Raw genomic sequence first — 12570 nt, 5'->3', positions numbered from 1 at the left:
ACACCCAGGACTGATCTCCTTTAGGATGGACTGGTTGGATCTCTCAAGAGTCTTCTCCAACACCACAGTTCAAAAGCATCATTTCTTCAACACTCAGCTTTCTTTATAGCCCAACTGTCACATCCATACATGACCACTGGAAAAACCATAGCCTTGACTAGATGGACTTTTCTTTGGCAAAGTAATGTCTCTGCTTTTTAATATGCTGTCTAGGTTGGTCATAACATTTCTTTCAAGGAGTAAGAAGAAATACATCATACTTAATACAGAGACAAATGATCGGCACCCAGGAATCCTAGACATGGAGTTAAATGCCAAGAATGAATAAGTCACTGAGCTTGGATCTGTTGAGAAGGAGGCAGTATATTTTGACTGTGAAACAGAGAATATTTATATTTTTATTTTTAGCTAGAAAGGCAGATTATGGTAGCTGTTAGTGATGTTAATCAAATATTTCTCACCCTCAGTCTTCAATATAGGTGACAGCATGATGATTGATGAAAGTGAAAGAGGAGAGTGAAAAAGTTGGCTTAAAGCTCAACATTCGGAAAACAAAGATCCAGTCCCACCACTTCATGGCAAATAGATAGGGAAACAGTAGACACAGTGGCTGACTTTATTTTTCTGGGCTCCAAAATCACTGCTGATGGTGATTGCAGCCATGAAATTAAAAGACACTTGTTCCTTGGAAGGAAAGTTATGACCAACCTAGACAGCATTTTAAAAAGCAGAGACATTACTTTGTGAACAAAGGTCCATCTAGTCAATGCTATGGTTTTTCCAGTGGTCATGTATGGATGTGAGAGTTGGACTATAAAGAAGGCTGAGCATTGAAGAATTGATGCTTTTGAACTGTGGTGTTGGAGAAGACTCTTGAGAGTTCCTCGGACTGCAAGGAGATCCAACCAGTCCATCCTAAAGGAGATCAGTCTTGGGTGTTCATTGGAAGGACTGATGCTGAAGCTGAAACTCCAATACTTTGGCCACCTCATGCGAAGAGCTGACTCATCTGAAAAGACCTTGATGCTGGAAAAGATTGAGGGCAGGAGGAGAAGGGGATGACAGAGGATGAGATGGATGGCATCACCAACTCAATGGACATGGGTCTGGGTGGACTCCAGGAGTTGGTGATGGACAGGGAGGCCTGGCGTGCTGCAATTCACGGGGTCGCAAAGAGCTAGACATGATTGAGTGACTGAACTGAACTGAACTGAACTGAACTGAACTGATTGCTCTTTCTGGCATACTGTATTCAGGTAGGCCTCCCAACCTTATTCTGGACAAGCTGTTTTGGAAAGTATTGGCATTTAATTGTTGATGTGAGAGCCTCCTAATTCTCTGCCCTGTGCTATTTGCAGTGTCTGTGAAAGCTCCATCAGTCTGGGTCCCTGATTGACTAAAATAATCAGTGACTTTCTGCCAACTTGCAAAGAACATGTGACATAAATAAGAAATTAAATTTTTTCTTTTAAGCCAACGAGATTTCGGATTTGTTATTGCAACATATTTACATAATTTAACTCTGATACACATGTCTCTGACCCCTTGGAAGGAGAAGAGAGAAAGGGAAGAGGGAAAAGTATATGTGACATCTTTATTTGACTAAGGGCTTCCCTGGTGGCTCAGCTGGTAAAGAATCTGCCTGCAGTGCAGGAGACCTGGGTTCGGGGGTTGGGGAGATCCTTTGGAGAAGGGAAAGGCTACCCACTGCAGTATTCTGGCCTGGAGAATTCCATGGACTGTATAGTCCTTGGGGTCGCAAAGAGTCGGACACGACTGAGCAGCTTTCTCTTCCACTTACTTGACTATTATCAAACAGGATTTTAGATTCTCTCAAAATGACTAGTAGCTAAGGCTGAATTTTTCTCTTGGAAGTATTTTCATAAATTATTAGGAAATCCCCTGATGGACTCCTCTTACCCTAACTCTTTGCTTTAGCTGGCTGCCCTTGCACGCCTGTAAGGTTCAGGCTTTCTCTAGCTTTACTTTCACAGACTCTCCTTCTTAGGGACTCTACATACTTGGACAAAGGCCTTCTTTTTTTTTTGGCCGTATGGCTCTGGGATCTTAGTACTCAGACCAGGGATTGAACCTGTGCCCCCTATGGAGGGAGCGTAGAGTCTTAACCACTGGGCTGCCCGGGAATTCCCTGGCAGAGACCCTTGTTAAACAAGATCCCTCTTAACACATGCCGATCTTCCTACAGTGCTGCACGAGTGGTCCTGGAGACGCTGCATATTTCTCCACCACGAGCAGGGTGGCCCCTTGCTTCTGGATGCCGTGGAGGCTCTCTCTGCACTGTGGCTTCAGGCACTGAGGAGTCTCATGTGTGTGTCGGACAACCCAACCTTGCACCCCCACATTTCCGAGGGCACACACCAAGCTTTCAGATTGCCTTCTTAAAAGGACTGCAACCAGGACTGAAAGTAGAGGAGTGCACCTCAAACTAACCCTTAAGTAGGAATGAGCGAGACTCAAAAGCACTTCAGCACCATATCTGAAAAAAAAAACAAAAATCTTTTCACAAATCTCCCCTCCCTTGGCCTGTTTATCTTGTCCTTGTGAATTTTAGAGCTGTCCAAGTTTCCCTTATATATTTTAAAATTGTCCATCTCAATCCAGTACTTACTTAACGGATTTTTAACTATTAAAATTTGACATATAGGTTGAAGCTTAAAATTTTACATGCTCTCACATAATAGTCACATATATCATTTATTGATCTCTTGAAATGTGCTAATAATGGCCCCAATTACTTTAATTTTATACCCATTTTCTCTTTTAAGTCTCATGGGATTTCTATGAAGCTGGGTTATTATTCCAAAACTTCTATTGAGGTTCTGAGAGGTTTAATATTCAATTGTTGAGAGTTTTGTTTTGTTTGGCTTTGTTTAAGCCACACTGCTACAGTAACTGCCATGTAGTTGTATGTATAGTATTTACTGGAAAGAAATATAGGAAAATAATTTGCCTCATTCTACGTGATTTCCTACACATTTTGGCATACTTTGAATATGATTCTAGACAGAAAGAAAGGTAAGCTTTGGTTTAAATTGTCTAAGTGCTATGTTTAAATTTATTTTATAAAATTTTGAACATGTGGCCCTACAGGTAGTGATCTGTCTGTATATTTCACTTCCCCTCTTCCTTGAAAAGATGCAAAATGGAAGATAAGTCATATCCATTTTGAGGAATATCTATTCCAATAGTTACTGTGCCATCTCATTCATAATTTTCTGGCAATAGGTTTTTAAAAGTAGATTCCAGTATTCTTTATGCTTTCCCAATTATCAGAACAGCTTGAAAGGTTCACGTTTCAAGAGGGATTTCTCTTCAGGCTCCTCTCTGATGCCACCGCCCTCCCCTTGCCTTCTGTGGTTCTTTCCAAGCCAGTTCTGTGCCTTCTCTGGCTGTGACCATTTGCTGTGAGTCAGGAGGCTGACTTGTGGCATCCGTCACCCCGAAGCACACTTGAGCACAGCACAATCAGGGATTTCACAGGATTAAAGTTCTCTCTCAGATACCTAAGTATTGCCCTTCAGTATTAATTGTTTATTTCGCAGTTAGTATGGCTGCAGGCCAGCTGGCCTCCTTGCTGGACTGCTTCTTCAAGCACAGGCTGACTGACACTCGAAAGTGCTTTGAACTTAATAAACGTGTGGCCTTAAGACTTTAGCTGCCACGTAGTCCCGCAACGAGAGCACACCCGTCTCTTCAAACACAGGGCTTCAGCGGAACCAGGCTGCAGCAGCAAGCACTGCCCTTGAAGCTAGGGGCTAGCCAGCCAAGATGCAGATGAATAAATATCTTCTGTGATCCTTCTTTTTAAAGCTGTTTTTTAAAATGAGTTTGTCTGGATCTATTGCCCTTTAAATTGGGCTCTGTTTTAAATTTTTTTTTTCTAACTGATTTTAAATGTTTTGAGAAGTGGAGATGTCTCTATTTTTCCTCTATTTTATGCTTATGATCTGTACACTCTAGTAACACTTTAAAATAATTTAGTGCATTCAAAAATTTTGCTTATATTTACCCTGGTGTAACTAACTTTCATTACACAAAATTCAGTTCAGTTAAATGACTTTTTTTTTTTTCTGAAAGATCCATGGGTATGTAGCATAAAAATCACAAATCACATTTGCATTTCATTTTTAAATTAGTTGTTTCATTCTTCAAAGAGATATTCAAGGTCACAGACCCAGGAAAGGTTTTCAATATGTGATCATGCTTCCATCTGTGCCTTGGAGACCACAGAAAAAGGATGTTATCTCAGACTTCAATTTAAATAACATTCTGAGCACCCTACCCAGTCTTCCCTAAACCAAATACACCTGCCAACGATGTTGAGGGACAAGTATTTCTCATTTAATTGTTAAGTAGAATTCTTTCAAGTTTATAGATGAACTGAGAACAATTTTAATTTAAATCTTAAAAAAGGGTGGGGGGCAATGTGCAGAGGGAATATGCAAAACACTTCCTTGGAATTTATGGTTTTCTGGAATGAGAGAAACTAAATTGTATAGGGTGTGTAGAGAGACAATTCAGGATTGGAGGGGGTTGATGGAGGCTACTATAAGGGAGAGAAGAGAAACTTAAGAAGCAAAAAAAAAAAAAAAAAAAATCAAAGCTTTCTTCTCATGCTCAGAAAAGAGTGCCTTGCATAAGACACTGTTGTGAACACTATTATGCTATCAAAACAGGTTAGCTTAACTTAGGAACATGAGCCACTGACCTCATTATGTTGCTGAAAGGAAGCCACCTTTGCCCCCAAAGAGCTAATCTTTTTTCTTGTATGGTTACCACGTGGCCTAGAAGGTTTTCTGAATTTCACTGAAAATTTCAAATCCCTGTAAACTTTAAGGCATCAAAAAATGTCCTTAAAAGCTATAGACAGCATTTCCTTTGCATTTGCTAAATCAGATTCCCTTTCTGCAATAAAGAACACATACACAGGGAAAGCCTGAATGTTTGAACAGATACACCAAGAGAGACTTACAAGGATCTACATTTTAAAGGCAGTGACTCTAAAACATGACAGTGATTTGTATTAGAATTAAAAAGACAAAAAGCCAATGAGAACACTGGAGGAAAAAGAAATAGCAAGGATTATAGCCACAAAATCAGTATAATAATCTGGGGTCCAAAAATCCTGGCAAAGTATAGGGATATTTCAAACCATCAACTACTATAGGTTTTTAGTAAAAACATATTTACCCAGGATCTATCATATCAGATCTACAAAGAGAACAGCAATAAAAACAGCATTATTTTTTCTTTATGGTTATACATGGAGCTGACAGTACAATTTGGCGGTACTAGCTATTTACATCTTCTTCTTCCAAAAGAAATGTGAGCTGAAATGCAGTGTTTGTCCCTGACCAAATTTTTCAAAATTGTTTTGAACAAAACAATAAATACCATCTGCCATCACTGCTTACATTTAAGGAACACAGTTTAGTACATTGGAGAGGCTGGAGTGAAAAGAAACACCAACAGCACAATGGCTCTCAGAAAGAATGCACAAAATTCCTTTGCTGTTGCACTGTTTATTATTAGGGAATGTTGCAGGCATATCTTTCTGATATGCCTTATATGGGATTTGTGCATAAATTTGAATTTTAGGGATTCTGTGTTCATTATAATAAGTCATTAAGCATCAGCTACAACACAGCAAACTGTCCCATTGAATCATTTCATACCAGGAAATTTTGCTGATAGAAATACTAGTCTTAAAAAAAAACCCACAAACCTTGCAATTACTATAGTAGATTAAATTAGTAAGACAAAAAAAAATAAATTATAAAAATATAAAATATTATCCATTTAATCAACATATATGCATTGGAACCTACTACCAGGCACGGTTTCTAGGCCCTGGGATTCAGCAGTGTACAAAGTAGGCAAATATCCCTTCCTTAGGGCTTATAGGTTACTGGAAGAAGGAGCCAATAAGTAAGCCAAGCAAGAAAAAAATCTATTTTTTAAGATAGTTATGAACACTAAGGAGAAGTGGAATAAGTGTGTTTGGAGAATGAGGGGTTAGAGTGGTCTGAGAACTTACTGAGTAAAGACCTGAATGAACAGAGAATAGAAGTCATGCAGACACCTGCAAAAGGAACGTTCCAGAGAGTGGAAGAGAAAACACTAACTGAGGAGCCCAGTTGGCTGCCACAGAGTAGAAAGGAGAACCAGGAGGCGTGGTAAGAGGCAACGGACCCCATGCATGCACAGCCTCAGAGATCCAGTGAGGACGTTTTATTAGGCATGGGGGTTTTAAGCACAGGAGTGACACTCTGGCTGCTGGGTGGGGAGGAGGTGGTGGGAGGGTAAAGGAAGATGAAAGGAAGACTAGCCGCAAAGAGTCCCAGGGCTGGCTCTGTCCTCCCAGATGCGCCCTCCACCCTCTTCACCCTTTTCTCTTCCTTGGGAAGCATGGGAGCGCCGGAAGGAGACCAGAGAGAGAGGCCAGCTGAGTCGCTGCCGTTACCCCGTGGGCCTGCCTGCGGCTGCTCACATTATTCAACGAAAGGGTGCTGATCCTTTCAAGCCTGCAGACTTGACTTGGCCTTCTCTTCATTTGTATCAGTTTCCCGGAGCTGCCGTAACAAAGTGCCACAAGTGAGTGTGGCGTAGGTAACAGAATTTGTTGGCACACAGTTGTGAGTCCAGAGCCTAAAATCATGGTGCTGTGAAGGAAAACCTGCCCCACGCTTCTCACTTCTGGGACCCTCAGGTTGCTTTCTCGGTTTACAGGGGGGCATTGTCCTTGTGGCTATTACATTGTCTTCTGTCTGTACTTGTGAACTCTGTGTCCAAATCTCCCCTTTTTATAAGGATACCAGTCATACTGGAGTGCAGCCAGCCCTATAACCTCATCTAACTTATTCATTGCAAAGATCCTATTTCCATTTAAGGTCACATGCATAGGTACAGCTATTAGGACTTCAATATCCTTTGAAGGGGAACACAATTCAACCCATACCATTATTCTTCCAGACTCAGGAATGAAAATAACCTACCTGCCACTAGGTCCAGTTCCAGTTTTCTTAACACTCCTACTTTTGAAAAATCTCCTTGTAAATAAATTTCTTAATTATCATATTTGAACATGTTATCTGTATAATGCTGGGAGCTTAATTATGTAAAAGTCTATACCGTAAAAGAAACAATAAAGCAGAATGCTGGCAATGGCAGCAATGGGATGAGGTCACCGTCTGGATATAATTTTAAGGACAAGGCAACAAGATGTGCTAAAAAATTGAATATAGGGTATGACAGAAGGAGAAAAGTCCATGATCCCTGACCTGAGCTACTGGAAGAAAAGTGTCGTCATGACTAAGATGGAGAAGGCTGTGAGAAAAGCAAGTGGAAGGGATGTGTGAGATCAGAAGCTCAGTTTTGAGTATGTGGAGTTTGAGATTCCCATTAGATGACTAAAAGGGTCTTTTGGATGTATGTGTTTGGTGTTTAGAACGAGGTCTATCAATGCACACTTGGGGATCATCAGAGTATAGACAGCCAATCCAAAGCCATCAGGATGAATGAACATCAGAAAATGACTAAGTGGAGACAGCAAAGAGAGCCAAAGGTCTAACTCTTGGAACCCTAAAGTTTACAGAGAAATGAGCAGCAACCAATAAAGTTGACTAAAAACTAGCAGCCATAAAACCAAAAGGAAAAGCGGGCTTTGGGAAGTCAGAAGGGAGACAGAACGAGTGTTTTAGGGAAGAGAATACTCAGTGGTATCAAACACTGCTTCTGGTAGGTCAGAAAAAGTGAGTTCTGAGATGGATCACTAGGTTAAAGTAATGAATAAGTGAAAGCCAGAGACTGGAAAGGGCTGGTGCAGACCCGTGCAGAGCCTGGGGCCACGCTACCCTAGTGACAGTTCTGGAACTAACGAGAGAAGGGTTAACACAACTGCGTCACATGCCATTTACACAAATACGGATTTCTGAAGAGTTCACTTTATAACATTTCAAAACTTAATTATCAACTTTAACTTAGAGTCGTTTATCCCTGGAATGGAATTGACAGGAAAGGAGTTTAATTTTATTTTACAAAGGCCTGTATCACTGAGATGATTTATAAGGAATATGCGCTACTTCTGTAATCAAAAATGAAAAGAATCCATTCGAGATTACATTAAAAAAAAAAAATACAGGTAGCAGTGATCAACTTCCAGTATGATCATATGAGACACTCTGCTAACTCACTCACCAATGGTACTGTTGAGAATTATCTCTTCAAAGCATCCATTTAAAGCTTCTAGAAATGGTTTTAAGGAGAAACAGAGAATGAAGAAACAACCAATCAAGAAACTGATGAAAGTGTGAGAGAGAGACAGGAATACGGTATTTGAACCAAGTCATCGCCCTCCTCCTCTCTCATCAGTGAGGCAGAGACTCCCCCCCAGACGCCTTCAACCGAGAACCCAGAGCCTCCACTTTCCCAGCTCCCAGCTTGGGCCTCTTCCTGAGAGAAGCAAGACTTCAATTTTTCTCATTCTGTATCAGACGCCTGCCGTTGAGGCTAACTCCTGGGCAACTGGGTTGGAAACTGTACAAACACATCTTTCTTATGAAAAGCAACCAATTTCACTTTAGAATTATGAAATATACATTTTTTTTTCCTGCTGATTTTCCCCAAAGGGAGACTGATGCATTCTGACAATGGAATTTACAAGTATGAAAGGATCAGCTAGTCAGTTGACTTGAACAAGAGCATGTTCTCATGTATGAAAAATATAGTTAGTGAAATTCAGAAACAAACACTTTTTATATGAAAATGTTGCTATGACTACTTGAGGAATAGTGTAAGTGTGAAAATCATTTTTAAAAATACAAAGTACCTTCTCCTCCAGAAAATAAATCAATATAACAGATTTAAGGCAAAATTCAAACTACATTTCTAAGTCTTTCTCCCCCATCTCCAAAATATTATCTAGACTCTCTCAATAACCCCCTTATCTGCTATGGATTAGTTTGACCAACATTACAGTCCATTAAAAAGACCTTTCTCTTGGAAATTATCAACTTTCATTCACACCTTTCCCCACTGCCTATATCCTCTTATGTACTTTTCAACTTCACTAAAATATCTTTGCTTTTTATTTTCACATTATTCTTCAGAGACTTATAATTCATCATTAACATTTTCAGTACTTTATAGAAATAGAGGTGGGCAATCGGCTCTAGGTACCCTCACTTTAGTAATAAATATACTCCTTGGGATATTTCTGGATCACAGCCTGTGTGACTCAATGAAACTATAAGCCAAGCTATGCAGGGCCACCCAAGATGGATGGGTCATGGTGGAGAGTTCTGACAAAATGTGGCCCACTAGAGAAGATGAGAAACCAGAAAATGAGTGCCTCAAGTAAGTAGGTGTCCAATATGCTTCTGGGAAGGAGTGGAGAAATAGCTCCAAAGAGAGTGAAGAGTCTGGGCCAACACAGAAATGCCACTCAGCTGGATGTGTCACTGGTGAAAGTAAAGTCCGATGCTGTAAAGAACAATATTGCATAGAAACCTGGAACGTTGGGTCCATGAATCAAGGCAAATAAGATGTGGTCAAGCAGGAGGTGGCAAGTGTGAATATTAACATCTCAGAATCAGTGAACTTAAAAGGATAGGAATGGGCGAATTTAATTCAGATGACCATTGTATCTACTACTGTGGGCAAGAATCCTTTAGAAGAAATGGAGTAGCCCTCATAGTCAACAAAAGAGCCTGAAATGCAGCACTTGAGTGCAGTCTCAAAAGTGACAGAAAGATCTCTGTTCGTATCCAGGACAAACCATTCAACATTGCAGTAAAACAAATCTATGCGCCAACCACTAATGACAAATAAGTTGAATTTGAATGGTTCTGTGAAGACCTATAAGACTTTCTAGAATTACATCCAAAAAAGTTGTCCTTTTCATCACAGGGTATGGAATGCAAAAGTAGGAAGTCAAGAGAAAGCTGGAGTAACAAAGAAGTTTGGCCTTGAAGGACAAAATGAAGCAGGACAAAGGCTGAGTTCTGCCAAGAAAACACACTGGTCATAGCAAACACTCTCTTCCAACAACACAAGAGACAAATCTACATATGGACATTACTACATATGAAAGCTCCAGTATTTTGGCCACTTGATGGGAAGAGCTGACTTATTTGAAAGGACCCTGATGCTGACAAAGATTGAAGGTGGGAGCAGAAGGGGATAACAGAGGATGAGATGGCTGGATGGCATCACCGACTCAATGGACATGAGTTTGAGTAAACTCCAGGAGTCATTGATGGACAGGGAGGTCTGGCGTGCTGCAGTCCATGGGGTCGCAAAGAGTCAGATATGACTGAGCGACTGAACTGAACTAAACCGAAACTATGGTGGAGGTAATGAAGAAAATGGCGACCTCCTTGAAAAAGTCCCATGCAAGCACTGCTACACTCAGTGCTCCCAACCCTGAAGCAGGCCACTGTTGACCCGTACCTCCACAGAGACACTCAAATGCAGTTCTGCCTCAGTCTCTGTGGGATATCTGGGTCCTGGTGTGCACAAGGTTTGTTTGAGCCCTCTGAGCATCTCTGGCGGGAATGAGGTTTGCTTCTCAATGCAAATTTGCCCCTCCTACCATCTTGCTGGGGCTGCTCCTTTGCTCTTGGAGGTGGGGTATCTCCTCAGGAGTATGTCAAGTTTGTATGTTGCCACCCCGTTTATTTAACTTCCATGTAGAGTACATCATGTGAAACGCCAGACTGTATGACTCCCAACCTGGAATCAAGATTGCCAAGAGAAATATCAACAACCTCAGAAATGCAGATGATATCACTCTAATGGCAGAAAGTGAAGAGAAGCTAAACAGTCTCTTGATAAGGGTGAAAGAGGAGAGTGAAAAACTTGGTTTAAAACTCAACATTAAAAAACAAAGATCACAGCATCCAGTCCCATCGCTTCATGGCAAACAGATGGGGAAAAAGTAGAAACCATGACAGATTTTATTTTCTCTGGCTCAAAAATCAGTGCAGAGAGTGACTGCAGCCCTGAAATTCAAAGACGCTTACTCCTTGGAAGGAAACATATGACAAAGCTAGACAGCATATTCAAAAGCAGAGACATCACTTTGCCAACAAAGGTCCATATAGTCGAAGCTATAGTTTTTCCAGTAGTCATGTACGGATGTGAGAATTGGATCATATTGGAAGGCTGAGTGCTGGATAATTGATGCTTTCGAATTGTGGTGTTGGAGAAGACTCTTGAGAGGCCTCAGACAGCAAGGAGATCAAACCAGTCAATCCTAAAGAAATTCAATTCTGAATATTCATTGGGAGGACTGATGCTGAAACTGAAGCTCCAATATTCTGGCTATCTGATGTGAAGAGTTGACCCATTGGAAAAGACTCTGATACTGGAAAAGACTGAAGACAGAAAGAGAAGAGGTGGCAGACAATGAGATGTTTGGATGACTTCATTGACTCAATGGACGTGAGTTTGAGCAAACTCTTGGAGATAGCAGAGGACAGGAGAGCCTAGCCTGCTGCAGTCCATGGGGTCCCAAAGTATTGGACACGACTGAGCAGTTGAACCATGACAACAACAAAGTGAGGACCTAAACTGAAGGTAGGCATGAAAAAAATAAACTTTCACTTTTCTTTAAGAATTTCCCAAAGTTGACCAGGCCCCACAAAAATAACAAAAAATTCTGCTTTTGAATCAAGTCCATCTGATTTCTGGTATCAAAACCCATGCCTTTATCACCATTACTGTAAATTAACCATGCATTTTATTTTTCAAAATTGTGATCTCGTCTAAAACCAAATGATTATAAAAATTTTAGGAAACAATGTATCTAAAGTTCCAAATAGTCAGGTAACAAATGAGATTTTGAATGATAACTAGTTTAAGGGCTTCAGAGACTGCATGTGGGATGATTTGGCAAGTGCACAAGGGAAACTCAAGTGGAACAGAACATAAAGCTAATTAGCTAGAAAAACTAGAGATCCTGTGAGCCTTGATTTATTTTTTTCTTAAATTGTTGTCTTCTTAGCCACAGTACTCGATGAAGCTTAATCACTTCTACCGTCAATCCCAAAATTTAGCATATTACTTTTGGACATTTTTGTTGTTGTTCGGTTGCTCAGTGATGTTTGACTCTTTGCGACCCCATGGACTGCAGCATGCCAGGCCTCCCTGTCCATCACCAACTACCGGAGCTTGCATTATTGAAACTTTTATACAATACGCCTCATTTCTAGACATTTCATGAAGAATCATCTGGTGAAAAACTTGTTTTAATTTTACTGAAGTATACTTGATTTTACAGTGTTGTGCTATTTTCTGCTCTATAGCAAATTGACTTTGTTATATATACATATTCTTTTTCATATTCTTTTCCATTGTGGTTTCCTGCGGTTTTCCTGAATACAGTTCCCTGTCCTATACAATAGGATTTTGTTGTTTATCCATCCTATATATGATAGTTTGAATCTACTAATCCCAAGTTCCCAATCCTTCCCTCCCCCACCCCCACCTTGACAACCGCAAGTGTGCACTCTATGTCTGTGAGTTTGGTTTTATTTTGTAGACATGTTC

Source organism: Budorcas taxicolor, chromosome 7, assembly GCF_023091745.1.
Source record: "Budorcas taxicolor isolate Tak-1 chromosome 7, Takin1.1, whole genome shotgun sequence".
Taxonomy (NCBI): domain Eukaryota; kingdom Metazoa; phylum Chordata; class Mammalia; order Artiodactyla; family Bovidae; genus Budorcas; species Budorcas taxicolor.
The sequence above is the reverse complement of the archived record's forward strand: the minus strand, read 5'-3'. Positions refer to the sequence as shown.